The sequence below is a fragment of the Arachis stenosperma genome, chromosome 5 (assembly GCF_014773155.1).
Source record: "Arachis stenosperma cultivar V10309 chromosome 5, arast.V10309.gnm1.PFL2, whole genome shotgun sequence".
Taxonomy (NCBI): Eukaryota; Viridiplantae; Streptophyta; class Magnoliopsida; order Fabales; family Fabaceae; genus Arachis; species Arachis stenosperma.
In genome coordinates, this window is record NC_080381.1 from 106,358,266 (window position 1) to 106,374,558 (window position 16,293).

Genomic DNA, 16,293 nt, shown 5'->3' on the forward strand with positions numbered 1-16,293 from the left:
ATTGCTCACATACATAATCCTCATCAGCATTGCCTTATTACACTTAATCCATTTTTTCTCAATATCAATTCAACACCTTCAATACGTTTGCTTTTATTCCAAAGCCTAAAAATAGCTATCGAACCTTACACAGGGGTTATGAAAATTTACAAGCCTACCGAGAAGGTAAAAAATTTAACAATTGAGTTTTGTGTGAAAAACAGGCCTTGTGCGTATGCATCATTGCTGTTAGTACGCACACACCAGCCGAAGTACCCAGCCTATACGTACACACAACTTGTAAAATTCCCAGGGTGTGCGTGTGCACACCCTTCGTGTGTACGCACGAGCCTCAATACACGCTCTAGTTTGTGTGTGCGCACAATAGTGTGTGTGGGCACATATACCAAAATTTTTTATTTTTCAGCAACTTCTACAAAATTCTGTTTTTAGACCCAAACTTCAAATGCGCATAACTTTTTCGTTATAAACCATTTTTTGTCCGTTTGTTCGAACGTTATAAACTTCATGGATCTATTTTCATTCAAAATAAGTTTCACAAAGTTTGGGATCTCGAAACTAAGTTATGGCCCGCCGAAATTGGTCAAAAAATCAGTTTTTACCCAAAACACAAAATCTTTAGTTTTACCAAAATTCTCAAACTAAATTCCAAATTTGCCATACCAAGTCAATACCAAACACTCCTATACATTATCACATACTATTCAATCACTTCTCAATCATCCAATACCTAATGTACCATGCCTCTTACATAAATCATTCTTATCCTTATTTCTCAACAATATTCACATTGTATACATCAAACATCACCAAAACTCAATAATTATCATCAATCACCATCACAACTCAATAATCACCATTCTAAACACAAACCACACTAAACATAATTCATCATACTTACCCGAACTTACCGGTCATGGCCTCTCGCCCAAATCTCATAAATACTCATCATCACATATCACATATCACATCATCAACAATCATCATCAAATTCAATCATACAACACATATCTACACATTTAACAACTTCACAATCATTCCAACATATACCGTCTTTAATTCAAAATATTCAAGCCTATCTTATGGCAACTAGCCTAAGTTTTCATGCAAGATTATATATTAATTACGAGAAACCAAATTCATACCTTGGCTGATCTATCCCCAAACTCAAAACACTTCAAAATCTATCCTCTTCTCAGGTTTCTAAATCTCCAAATGCTCAACAATAAGTTTTTAGCTTCCAAGGCTCAAATTCAAGCACCCAAATCCACCAATTTGACTCCGATTCACATGAACTCAATCTAATGTCATTCAATTTTATCATAATTAATACTAGGGTTCACTAATTCAATAATTCACAACGAATTAGTGGTCACTTACCTTATCCACTGGTTACATGGACAAAACTCAATGCTAGCTCATATTAGAGCACCTCTAAATCATGAAAATTACAAAAGCTCTCAATATTCAAATCCAAAATTATAGAATTGAAGGGAGGTGAGAACTGGGCACGAAATTCAGAATCCCTTACCACTTTGTTTGATTAGAATCGAAGAGTCTTTCGAGACGAATGCGTAGCCACAAACAAATCATCAATCAGAGTTCCGGATTGAAACTGAAAATTGAAGTTGGAGGTGATTTTGGGAGTTAAGTTTTCTTCTTCAATTTCTCCCCCCCCCCCTTTTGCACCATGTTTCATGAGTTATGAAGGAAAGATGGGCTGTTTGCAATCTTATATATGCTGGGCCTTGGGCCCAAAATGGGCTCGGTCCAACTGGTTTAGCTCGTTGGCCCAATTTTGGGCCAAAATCTTTAAAATTAGTGTCGAAATTCGTATATTAAATATTTTTACTTTTCTAACTTTATCAAATTTACTTTTCTAATTTTTTTTAATAATAATTAATTTATTGGTTAATTATTTATTAATTACCCGGGGTTTACAATATAAGAGTTTGGAGGATATACACGACAATATATACTTAAAAGCTCCACTAAATGTATAAGTGTACAAATAGATATTCTTTGCATCAAATTTTTTAGGCTATAGCTTTGACTCAGAATAAACCATAATAAAATCTAAGAACCTTAGATATTATATTTTCTTAAGCATTCTCAGTCTATACCTTGACTTAGCTTGCATCACAACCTAAACTTAAGAACCTTAAATATTCTCTTAAATTTCTTAGACAAGATTCAAGTTGAATGGATACTTGATGAGCGGATAATTTATACGCTTTTTGGCATTGTTTTTAGTATATTTTTAGTATGTTTTAGTTAGTTTTTATTATGTTTTTATTAGTTTTTAATTAAAAATCACATTTCTGGACTTTACTATGAGTTTGTGTGTTTTTTTGTGATTTCAAGTATTTTCTAACTGAAATTGAGGGACCTGAGCAAAAATCTGATTCAGAGGCTGAAAAATGACTGCAGATGCTGTTGGATTTTGACCTCTCTGCACTCGAAGTGGATTTTCTGGAGCTACAAAAGCCCAATTGGCGCGCTCTCAATTGCTTTGGAAAGTAGACATCCTGGGCTTTCCAGAAATATATAATAGTTTATACTTTATCCAAGAATTGATGGCCCAAACCGGCGTTCCAAATCAGCTTCAGAATTCCCGGCGTTTAACGCCGGAACTAGCACAAAAATTGGAGTTAAACGCCCAAACTGGCACAAAAACTGGCGTTTAACTCCAGGAAAAGTCTCTACACATGAAAGCTTCAATGCTCAGCCCAAGCACACACCAAGTGGACCCCGGAAGTAGATTTTTACGTCATTTACTCATTCTTGTAAACCCTAGGTCACTAGTTCACTATAAATAGGACTTTTTGCTATTGTATCTTCACCTCATGACACTTTACACGTTTCATATTGTATCTTCTAAGGCATGAGTCTCTAAACCCCATGGTTGGGGGTGAGGAGCTCTGCTGTGTCTTGATGAATTAATGCAATTACTACTGTTTTTCATTCAATCACGCTTGCTTCTATTCTAAGATACCACTTGTTCTTCAACCTGATGAATGTGATGATCCGTGACACTCATCACCATTCTCACCTATGAACGTGTGCCTGACAACCACCTCTGTTCTACCTTCGATTGAGTGTGTATCTCTTGGATTCCTTAATCAGAATCTTCGTGGTATAAGCTAGAATCCATTGGCGGCCATTCTTGAGAATCTGGAAAGTCTAAACCTTGTCTGTGGTATTCCAAGTAGGATTCAGGGATTGAATGGCTGTGACGAGTTTCAAACTCACGAGTGTTGGGCGTAGTGACAGACGCAAAAGGATCAATGGATCCTATTCCAGCATGATCGAGAACCGACAGATGATTAGCCGTGCGGTGACAGCGTGCATTGAACATTTTCACTGAGAGGACGGGAGGTAGCCATTGACAACGGTGAAACCCAACATACAGCTTGCCATAGAAGGAGCCTTGCATGCATGAAGAAGAAGACAGTAGGAAAGCAGAGATTCAGAAGATAGAGCATCTCCAAAACCTCAACATGTTCTCCATTACTGCAAAACAAGTATTTATTTCATGTTCTTTTACTTTTTACAATTAAATCTGAGAATTATTGATATCCTGACTAAGAGTTACAAGATAACCATAGCTTGCTTCAAGTCGACAATCTCCGTGGGATCGACCCTTACTCACGTAAGGTATTACTTGGACGACCCAGTGCACTTGCTGGTTAGTTGTGCGGAATTACAAAAGTGTGATTGTGATTTCGTACACCAAGTTTTTGGTGTCGTTGCTGGGGATTGTTCGAGTTTGGACAACTGACGGTTTATCTTGTTGCTTATATTAGGAATATTTTAAGTTTGGTGTCAATTGCATTGGTGGACGAAATTGTGATTTCTATCTTTTGATCTTTAGTATGTACACAACTCCGTTCAACTAACCAGCAAGTGCACTGGGTCGTCCAAGTAATACCTTACGTGAGTAAGGGTCGATCCCACGGAGATTATTGGCTTGAAGCAATCAATGTTATTTTATTAATCTTAGTCAGGAGGCTAATGAAGTTATTTGGATTTATTTGTAAAAAGCCAAACTGCAAACTACTTAAAATTGTAAGTTAAAATAATAGAGAATAACAGCGTTACTTGTTGTGTAGTAGTGAGAAATATGTTGGAGTTTTGGAGATGCTTTGTCCTCTGAATTTTAACTCTTCCTTGAAATCCTTTCTCCACACGCAAAACCCATTCTATAGCAAGCTCTATGTAGGGTGTCACCGTTGTCAATGGCTACCTCCCATCCTCTCAGTGAAGACGTTCCTATGCTCTGTCACAGCACGGCTAATCATCTGTCGGTTCTCAATCAGGTTAGAATAGAATCCATTGATTCTTTTGCGTCTGTCACTAACGCCCAGCCCTCAGGAGTTTGAAGCACGTCACAGTCATTCAATCCCGGAATCCTACTCGGAATACCACAGACAAGGTTTAGACTTTCCGGATTCTCATGAATGCCGCCATCAATCCGGCTTATACCACGAAGATTCTGATTAGGAATCTAAGAGATACTCATTCAGTCTGATGTAGAACGGAGGTGGTTGTCAGGCACACGTTCATGGATTGAGGAAGGTGATGAGTGTCACGGATCATCACCTTCTTCACAATTAAGCGCGAATGAACATCTTAGATACGAGTAAGCGTGTTTGAATGGAAAATAAAGGAATGGTATTAATTCATCGAGACGCTGCAGAGCTCCTCACCCCCAACAATGGAGTTTAGAGACTCATGCCGTCAAAAGTATGTAATTCAGATCTGAAAATGTCATGAGGTACAAGATAAGTCTGTAAAAGTTGTTTAAATAGTAAACTAGCAACCTAGGTTTACAGAAAATGAATAAACTAAGATAATTGGTGCAGAAATCCACTTCTGGGGCCCACTTGGTGTGTGCTGGGGCTGAGACTAAAGCTTTCCACGTGTAAAGACCTTTCTTGGCGTCAAACTCCAGATTATGACGTGTTTTGGGCGTTCAACTCCGGATCATGACGTTTTTCTGGCGTTTAACTCCAGACAGCAGCATGAACTTGGCGTTTAACGCCAAGTTACGTCATCTATCCTTGCGCAAAGTATGGACTATTATATATTGCTGGAAAGCCCTGGATGTCTACTTTCCAACGCCGTTGAGAGCGCGCCAATTGGACTCCTGTAGCTCCAGAAAATCCATTTCGAGTGCAGGGAGGTCAGGATCCAACAGCATCAGCAGTCCTTTTTCAGCCTAAGTCAGATTTTTGCTCAACTCCCTCAATTTCAGTCAGAAAATACCTGAAATCACAGAAAAATACACACACTCATAGTAAAGTCCAGAAATATGATTTTTGCTTAAAAACTAATATTATTTTACTAAAAACTAATTGAAACATACTAAAATCTACATGAAATTACCCCCAAAAAGCGTACAAAATATCCGCTCATCACAACACCAAACTTAAACTGTTGCTTGTCCTCAAGCAACTAGATGAATAAAATAGGTTCTAACAGAAATTAAGAAGTAATAATATTTTAGAGTTTTAAATGAAGCTCAGATTCTTATTAGATGAGCGGGGCTTGTAGCTTTTTGTTTCTGAACAGTTTTGGCATCTCCCTGTACCTTTTGAATTTCAGAATGATTGGCATCCTTAGGAACTCGGAATTCAGATAGTATTATTGACTCTCCTAGTGTAGTATGTTGATTCTTGAACACAGTTATTTTATGAGTCTTGGCCGTGGCCCTAAGCACTTTGTTTTCCAGTATTACCACCGGATACATAAATGCCACAGACACATAACTGGGTGAACCTTTTCAGATTGTGACTCAGCTTTGCTAGAGTCCCCAGTCAGTGGTGTCCAGAGCTCTTAAGCACACTCTTTTGCTTTGGATCACGACTTTAACCACTCAGTCTCAAGCTTATAACTTGGACCTGCATGCCACAAGCATATGGTTAGGGACAGCTTGGTTTAGCCGCTTAGGCCTGGATTTTATTTCCTTGGGCCCTCCTATCCATTGATGCTCAAAGCCTTGGATCCCTTTTTTACTCTTGGCTAGTGCTCATGGCTTGTTTTTTTTTTTTTTTTTTTGAACTGCTTTTTCTTGCTTCAAGAATCAATTTCATGATTTTTCAGATCATCAATAATATTTTTCGTGTTCCTCATCCTTTCAGGAGCCAATATTCATCAAATTCAAAGTACATATTATGCACTGTTCAAGCATTCATTCAGAGAACAAAAAGTATTGCCACCACATATAATTAATTATAAATTTTATTATTAAGAACTCGAAAATATAAATTACTTCTTTATTCTAAAAAAATCTACTACTTTATTCATGCCTGATGATGATGAGAAAAATAAATTATAGCTTTAATTGGAAATAAAATCAAAATAGACAAACTAAATATCTCCTAAGGTAAAATCCTATAATAATACTATCACAGAGTTAAAGCTGGAATTAGAACTTAACAACCTGTATTTTGGGAAGTGGATGTTCCTCTAGTCTGTGGGGTGCCTTCAAGAATAAATTTCTGACGCTTCAGCTCCCTTAAGTTCACATCCTTGCTCTTCCTATTCTCTTAGGTGCCATGATCTTAATGAGTTTTAGCTCAGTGATCATGGCAAATCACACCAAACTTAGAGGTTTGCTTGTCCTCAAGCAAAAGAAAGGAAAGGAGAGGAGTAGAAGGAAAGGCATTTTCACATAAAGATAAGATGAGTTGAAAAAGATATGAGAAGAAATTGAAAATATTTGAAAAAGAATTGGATTGGAGAAAGATTTGTGTTTATGAATTAAGATACATTTGATATTTTTGAAAGAGGGATTTTAGAAATTAGGGTTCTTAGAAAACCAATTTGATTTTGAAGGATGACATTTTGAAACATGTTTATGCAAGAAATCATGAATTGAAACTTAAAAATTTAGAAAATTTGTAAAGAAAAACGAATTTTTACCTCCTCCCACCATCCTGGCGTTAAACGCCCACATGATGCATGTGTTGGGCGTTTAACGCCCAATAGTTGCTTCTCCTGGGCGTTCAACGCCCATTTGCTGCATCTTTCTGGCGTTGAACGCCAGGAAGTCCTTTGTTACTGGGCGTTTTTCTAAACGCCCAGGATGCTGCCAAACTGGCGTTAAACGCCCAGAAGGTGCTTCTTTCTGGCGTTTAACGCCCAGAAGGCTACCCTTACTGGCGTTGAACGCCCAGTGGGTGCTTCTTTTGGGCGTTCAATGCCCAAAATGTTTCTTACTGGCTTTTTCACGCCAGTAAGCTTCCAATTTCCTTTATAACTCTGTGAATCCAACCAATTGCTATTTTACCTTGGAGATACTTGGACTTAAACTTGTAAAAAAGAGAAAATTTATTTCATTAGTAAATAAACTTTGTAAATGGCTGGGTTGCCTCCCAGCAAGCGCTTCTTTATTGTCATTAGCTGGACTATCACTGAGTTTTTACTCGAGTCTCAGCTTTGAGCAGTCTTGCTCAAAATTGCCTTCAAGATAATGTTTGACTCTTTGTCCATTAACAATGAACTTTTTGTTAGAGTCACTATCCTGAAGTTCTATGTATCCATATGGTGATACACTTGTAATTACATATGGACCTCTCCACCGGGATTTTAATTTCCCAGGGAATAATTTGAGCCTTGAATTAAATAGCAGAACTTTCTGTCCTGGCTCAAAGACTCTGGATGACAATTTCTTATCATGCCATCTTTTTGCTTTCTCTTTGTAAATTTTTGCATTTTCGAAAGCATTGAGTCTAAATTCCTCTAGCTCATTTAACTGGAGTAATCGTCTTTCTCCAGCTAACCTGGCATCAAGGTTCAGGAATCTGGTTGCCCAGTAGGCCTTGTGTTCCAGTTCCACTGGCAAGTGACACGCCTTTCCATACACAAGCTGGTATGGAGAGGTCCCTATAGGGGTCTTAAATGCTGTTCTGTATGCCCACAGAGCATCATCCAAGCTTCTTTCCCAATCCTTTCTACGGTTAATTACAGTCCGTTCCAGGATTCTTTTGAGTTCTCTATTTGAGACTTCAGCTTGCCCATTAGTTTGTGGATGATATGGAGTAGCCACCCTGTGGTTGACTCCATAACGTACCAGAGCAGAGTAAAGCTGTTTATTACAGAAATGAGTGCCCCCATCACTGATTAACACTCTAGGGATACCAAATCTGCTGAAGATATGTTTCTGGAGGAATTTCAACACTGTTTTAGTGTCATTAGTGGGTGTTGCAATAGCCTCCACCCATTTGGATACATAATCCACTGCCACCAGAATATAAGTGTTTGAGTATGATGGTGGGAAAGGTCCCATGAAGTCAATGCCCCATACATCAAACAACTCAATCTCCAAGATTCCTTGTTGAGGCATGGCATAACTGTGAGGTAGGTTGCCTGATCTTTGGCAACTGTCACAATTAAGCACAAATGCTCGGGAATCTTTATAGAGAGTGGGCCAGTAGAAGCCACTTTGGAGGACTCTTGTGGCTGTTCGCTCACTTCCAAAATGTCCTCCATACTGTGATCCATGGCAATGCCAAAGGATCTTCTGTGCTTCCTCTTTAGGCACACATCTACGGATTACTCCGTCTGCACATCTCTTGAAGAGATATGGTTCATCCCAGAGATAGTATTTTGCATCTGTGATTAATTTCTTTGATTGCACCCTACTGTACTCTTTGGGTATGAATCTCACTGCCTTGTAGTTTGCAATGTCTGCAAACCATGGCACTTCTTGGATGGCGAACAGTTGCTCATCCGGAAAGGTTTCAGAGATCTCAGTGAGAGGGAGGGATGCCCCTTCTACTGGTTCTATTCGGGACAGGTGATCTGCTACTTGATTTTCTATCCCTTTTCTGTCTCTTATTTCTATATCAAACTCTTGCAGAAGCAACACCCATCTGATGAGTCTGGGTTTTGAATCCTGCTTTGTGAGTAGATATTTAAGAGCAGCATGATCAGTGTACACAATCACTTTTGATCCTACTAAATAGGATCTAAATTTGTCAATGGCGTAAACCACTGCAAGTAGCTCTTTTTCTGTGGTTGTGTAATTCTTCTGTGCATCATTTAGAACACGGCTGGCATAGTAAATGACGTGCAGAAGCTTGTCATGCCTTTGTCCCAACACTGCACCAATGGCATGGTCACTGGCATTACACATCAGTTCAAATGGTAATGTCCAGTCTGGTGCAGAGATTATTGGTGCTGTAACCAATTTAGCTTTCAGGGTCTCAAATGCCTGCAAACACTCTTTATCAAAGATAAATGGCGTGTCAGCAGCTAGCAGGTTGCTCAGAGGTTTGGCAATTTTTGAAAAATCCTTTATAAACCTCCTATAGAATCCTGCATGCCCCAGAAAGCTTCTGATTGCCTTAACATTAGCAGGTGGTGGCAATTTTTCAATTACTTCTACCTTAGCTTGGTCCACCTCTATTCCCTTGTTCGAAATTTTGTGCCCAAGGACAATTCCTTCAGTCACCATAAAGTGACATTTTTCCCAGTTTAAAACAGGTTAGTCTCTTGGCATCTTTTCAGAACAAGTGCTAAATGGTTAAGGCAGGAGCTGAATGAGTCCCCAAATACTGAAAAGTCATCCATGAAGACTTCCAGAAATTTTTCCACCATATCAGAGAAAATGGAGAGCATGCACCTCTGAAAGGTTGCAGGTGCATTGCACAGGCCAAATGGCATCCTTCTGTATGCAAATACTCCGGATGGGCATGTGAACGCCGTTTTCTCCTGATCCTGGGGATCTACTACAATTTGATTATAACCTGAATATCCATCCAGGAAGCAGTAGTATTCATGACCTGCTAGTCTTTCTAGCATCTGGTCTATGAATGGTAAAGGAAAATGATCCTTTCTGGTGGCTGTATTGAGCCTTCTATAATCAATGCACATACGCCACCCTGTAACTGTTCTTGTAGGAACCAGTTCATTTTTTTCATTATGAACCACTGTCATGCCTCCTTTCTTTGGGACAACTTGGACAGGGCTCACCCAGGGGCTGTCAGAAATAGGATAAATAATCCCAGCCTCTAGTAATTTAGTGACCTCCTTCTGCACCACTTCCTTCATGGCTGGGTTCAGCCGCCTCTGTGGTTGGACCACAGGCTTGGCGTCACCTTCCAATAGGATCTTATGCATGCATCTGGCTGGGCTAATGCCCTTAAGATCACTGATGGACCACCCAAGAGCTGTCTTGTGTGTCTTTAGCACTTGAATTAGTGGTTCCTCTTCCTGTGGCTCTAAGGTAGAGCTTATAATTACAGGAAAGGTATCACCTTCTCCCAGAAATGCATATTTCAGGGATGGTGGTAATGGTTTGAGTTCGGGTTTTGGAGGTTTCTCCTCTTCTTGAGGGATTTTCAGAGGTTCTATTATCTTCTCTGACTCCTCCAAATCAGGCTGAACATCTTTAAAGATGTCCTCTAGCTCTGATTCCAAACTCTCAGCCATATTGACCTCTCTTACCAGAGAATCAATAATATCAACACTCATGCAGTCATTTGGGGTGTCTGGATGTTGCATTGCTTTGACAACATTTAACTTAAACTCCTCCTCATTGACTCTCAAGGTTACTTCCCCTTTTTGGACATCAATGAGGGTTCGGCCAGTTGCTAGGAAAGGTCTTCCTAGAATGAGAGTTGCACTCTTGTGCTCCTCCATTTCCAGCACCACAAAGTCAGTAGGAAAGGCGAATGGCCCAACCTTGACAATCATGTCTTCAATCACGCCTGATGGGTATTTAATGGAGCCATCAGCAAGTTAAAGACATATCCTGGTTGGTTTAATTTCTTCAGTTAAACCAAGCTTTCTGATGGTAGATGCAGGTATTAAGTTGATACTTGCCCCAAGATCACATAAAGCTTGCTTGGTACAATTACCCTCTAATGTGCATGGTATCATAAAGCTCCCAGGATCTTTAAGCTTCTCAGGTAAGCTTTTCAGAATGACTGCACTGCATTCTTCAGTGAGGTAGACTTTTTCAGTTTCCCTCCAATCCTTCTTATGACTTAAGATTTCTTTCATGAACTTAGCATAAGAAGGTATTTGCTCAAGTGCTTCTGCAAACGGAATCTTTATTTCAAGAGTCCTGAGATAGTCTGCAAAGCGGGCAAATTGCTTATCCTGTTCCGCTTGGCGGAGTTTTTGAGGATAAGGCATTTTGGCTTTGTATTCCTCAACCTTAGTTGCTGCAGGTTTATTACCTACAGAAGTGGGTTGGGAAGCCTTTTTAGAAAGGTCAGCACTTGTATGTGACTGATCACCCACTGGCATTTGAATGCTAGGAGTGGAAGCTGGAGTGGCGTTAGACGCCATCTCCTTGTTTGTTACTGGCGTTTGAACGCCAGAACCATGTCCCTTTTGGGCGTTCAACGCCAGATCCATGCTTGTTTCTGGCGTTGAACGCCAGGAATGAGCATGGTCTGGGCGTTCAGCGCCAGCTCTGTTCTCTGGGCTCTGATTGTCCTCAGAGGGATTTGAGTATCCTCTTGTTCATTTCTTGGTTTCCTGCTGCTTTGAAGTGAGGTATTTAATGTTTTCCCACTTCTTAATTGAACTGCTTGGCATTCTTCTGTTATTTGTTTTGACAGTTGCTTTTCTGTCTGCTTTAATTGCACTTCCATGTTCCTGTTAGCCATTCTTGTTTCCTGTAATATTTCCTTGAATTCGGCTAGTTGCTGAGTTAGAAAATCTAATTGCTGATTGAATTCATTAGCCTGATCCACTGGACTGAGTTCTGCAGTTACTGTTTTAGCTTCTTCTTTCATAGAGGATTCACTGCTTAGGTACAGATGCTGATTTCTGGCAACTGTATCAATAAGCTCTTGAGCTTCTTCAATTGTTTTCTCATATGTATAGATCCACCAGCTGAGTGGTCTAGAGAAATCTGAGCTTTTTCTGTAAGCCCATAGTAGAAGATGTCTAATTGCACCCATTCTGAAAACATTTCAGAGGGGCATTTTCTTAGCATCTCTCTGTATCTCTCCCAAGCATCATAAAGGGATTCATGATCTCCTTGTTTGAAGCCTTGGATGTTTAGCCTTAGCTGTGTCATCCGTTTGGGAGGGAAATAGTGATTCAGGAATTTTTCTGACAGCTGTTTCCATGTTTTTATGCTGTTCTTAGGCTGGTTATTTAACCACCTCTTAGCTTGATCTTTTACAGCAAATGGAAACAGTAATAGTCTGTAGACATCCTGATCTACTTCCTTATCATGTACTGTATCAGCAATTTGCAGAAATTTTGCCAGAAACTCTGTAGGTTCTTCATGTGGAAGACCAGAATACTGGCAGTTTTACTGTACCATGATAATGAGCTGAGGATTCAGCTCAAAGCTACTAACTCCAATGGAGGGTATACAGATACTACTCCCATATGAAGCAGTAGTGGGGTTAGCATATGACCCCAGAGTCCTCTTGGACTGTTCATTCCCACTTGCTTCCATATTGAACAATAGAGTTATTTGTTTATAAAGGACTGTGGAATATGTTGGTATTATTTATTTTATAAAAATTAAAATTTTTTATAAAATAAAAACGAAATAAATAAATGAAAGTGAAAATATTTTGAAATTGAAAATTGAATTTTTATAAAAGATTTTCGAAAAAAAATAGTTCAAAATTAGTTAGAAAAACAAAAATTTTTGAATTTTGAATTTTATGATGAAAGAGAAAAACACACAAAAGACACAAGACTTAAAAATTTTTAGATCTAATGTTCCTTGTTTTCGAAAATTTTTGGAGGGAAAATACCAAGGAACACCAAACTTAAAAATTTTTAAGATCAAGACACAAGAAAAGCTCAAGAACACTTTGAAGATTCACAAGAACACCAAGAACAAAAGGAAGAACACCAAACTTAAAATTTTTAGAAAATCAAAATAAATTTTCAAAAATTATAAAAAGATTAACAAGAAAACACCAAACTTAGAGTTTGGCACAAGATTAAATCAAGAAAAATTATTTTTGAAAAAGATTTCAAAAGTATTGGTGCTCCTTTATCAAGAATATGACCCTTCTATTCTAGCCAAATGGGCAGCAAATATAACAATTGTTTTGAAAAAAGCACAAGAAAAACAAGAAAAGACTCGGAACAAGAAAAATTAAAGATCAAACAAGAAAAATAGACAAGAACAACTTGAAGATTAAGGAAAAACAAAGAACACTAACACGAAAATTTAAAGAAAAATATAAAAGATGCAATTGACACCAAACTTAGAACAAGACACTAGACTCACGAAAAACTAACAGTTAATAAGGAAAAAGTAATATTTTCGAAAAATATTTTTGAAAAGGGAATAAAAGACTCAAATTTAATGACTCTGTAACATCAATACTATATTTCTAATCTAAGAAATAAAATAAGCCTTCAATTGTTCAAACTCAATAATCCCCGGCAACGGCGCCAAAAACTTGGTGGACGAAATTGTGATTTCTATCTTTTGATCTTTAGTATGTACACAACTCCGTTCAACTAACCAGCAAGTGCACTGGGTCGTCCAAGTAATACCTTACGTGAGTAAGGGTCGATCCCACGGAGATTATTGGCTTGAAGCAATCAATGTTATTTTATTAATCTTAGTCAGGAGGCTAATGAAGTTATTTGGATTTATTTGTAAAAAGCCAAACTGCAAACTACTTAAAATTGTAAGTTAAAATAATAGAGAATAACAGCGTTACTTGTTGTGTAGTAGTGAGAAATATGTTGGAGTTTTGGAGATGCTTTGTCCTCTGAATTTTAACTCTTCCTTGAAATCCTTTCTCCACACGCAAAACCCATTCTATAGCAAGCTCTATGTAGGGTGTCACCGTTGTCAATGGCTACCTCCCATCCTCTCAGTGAAGACGTTCCTATGCTCTGTCACAGCACGGCTAATCATCTGTCGGTTCTCAATCAGGTTGGAATAGAATCCATTGATTCTTTTGCGTCTGTCACTAACGCCCAGCCCTCAGGAGTTTGAAGCACGTCACAGTCATTCAATCCCGGAATCCTACTCGGAATACCACAGACAAGGTTTAGACTTTCCGGATTCTCATGAATGCCGCCATCAATCCGGCTTATACCACGAAGATTCTGATTAGGAATCTAAGAGATACTCATTCAGTCTGATGTAGAACGGAGGTGGTTGTCAGGCACACGTTCATGGATTGAGGAAGGTGATGAGTGTCACGGATCATCACCTTCTTCACAATTAAGCGCGAATGAACATCTTAGATACGAGTAAGCGTGTTTGAATGGAAAATAAAGGAATGGTATTAATTCATCGAGACGCTGCAGAGCTCCTCACCCCCAACAATGGAGTTTAGAGACTCATGCCGTCAAAAGTATGTAATTCAGATCTGAAAATGTCATGAGGTACAAGATAAGTCTGTAAAAGTTGTTTAAATAGTAAACTAGCAACCTAGGTTTACAGAAAATGAATAAACTAAGATAATTGGTGCAGAAATCCACTTCTGGGCCACTTGGTGTGTGCTGGGGCTGAGACTAAAGCTTTCCACGTGTAAAGACCTTTCTTGGCGTCAAACTCCAGATTATGACGTGTTTTGGGCGTTCAACTCCGGATCATGACGTTTTTCTGGCGTTTAACTCCAGACAGCAGCATGAACTTGGCGTTTAACGCCAAGTTACGTCGTCTATCCTTGCGCAAAGTATGGACTATTATATATTGCTGGAAAGCCCTGGATGTCTACTTTCCAACGCCGTTAAGAGCGCGCCAATTGGACTCCTGTAGCTCCAGAAAATCCATTTCGAGTGCAGGGAGGTCAGGATCCAACAGCATCAGCAGTCCTTTTTCAGCCTAAGTCAGATTTTTGCTCAACTCCCTCAATTTCAGTCAGAAAATACCTGAAATCATAGAAAAATACACACACTCATAGTAAAGTCCAGAAATATGATTTTTGCTTAAAAACTAATATTATTTTACTAAAAACTAATTGAAACATACTAAAATCTACATGAAATTACCCCCAAAAAGCGTACAAAATATCCGCTCATCATGCATGCTTTTACTTTCTTTTAATTTTTTGAATTTGCATAGTCTTAGTTGTTTCTTGATCTTTAAAAATTCTAAGTTTGGTGTCTTCTTTGTGTTTTCCTTTAAATTTTCGAAAATTTGTGTTTGATTTTCTAAAAATTTTAAGTTTGGTGTCTTTTGTGCTTTTATTCACTTAAAATTTAAAAAAAAAAATTTTCTTGGTGTTCATCTCGATCTTCAAAGTGTTCTTGGTGTTCATCTTGACATTCAAAGTTTTCTTATTTTTTCTCTTTGTTTTGATCTAAAATTTCTAAGTTTAGTGTCATTTTGTTGTTTTTCTCTTTCCTCATTAAAGTTTAAAAATCAAAAAAATATCCTTTCCTTATTTTACTCATAATTTTCGAAATTTTGCATTAAATTAGTCAAAGATTTTCAAAATCATATCTTTTTTTAGTCAAGTCAAAATTCTAATTTCAAAAATTGATCTTTTCAAATCTTTTTCAAAATTCAAATCTTTTTAATTTCTTCAATCATATCTTTTCAATCATTTTTTTTAATTGCAATCATATCTTCTCAATCATATCTTTTTCAAAATAATTTTCAATCATATCTTTTTAATTGCTAATTCCAAAATCTTTTTAATTAATTAATTAATTTAGTTTTCAATTTGCTTTGATTTTATTTTCTTTTGGTTTTCGAAATTTTATTTTATTTTCCATTTATTTTATTTTATTATTTTCGGTCACTTTTAATTAAATAAAATAAAAAAATAAAAATATAATTTACTTGCAATCCACATCATCTTCCTTTCTCCATCATGGACCTAAGTGGAATTGAGCAGTCCAGAAGGACTCTGGGGTCATATGCTAATCCCATTACAGCTGCATATGGGAGTAGCATCTGTATACCTCCCATCAAAGCAAGCAGTTTTGAGCTAAATTCTCAACTCATTATCATGGTGCAGCAAAATTGCCAGTATTCCGGTCTTCCACAGGAAGAATCTACTGAGTTTCTGGAACAGTTCTTACAAATTACTGACACAGTACGTGATAAAGTGGATCAGGATGTCTACAGATTATTACTGTTTCCATTTGCTGTAAAAGATCAAGCTAAGAGGTGGTTAAATAACCAACCCACAACAAGCATAAAAATATGGAGACAGTTATCAGACAAATTCCTGAATCAATTTTACCCACCAAAAAGGATGACACAGCTGAGGCTGGACATCTAAAGCTTTAAACAAGAGGATAATGAATCCCTTTATAATGCCTGGGAGAGGTACAGAGGTATGCTAAGGAAATGCCCCTCTGAAATATTTTCAGAGTGGGTAC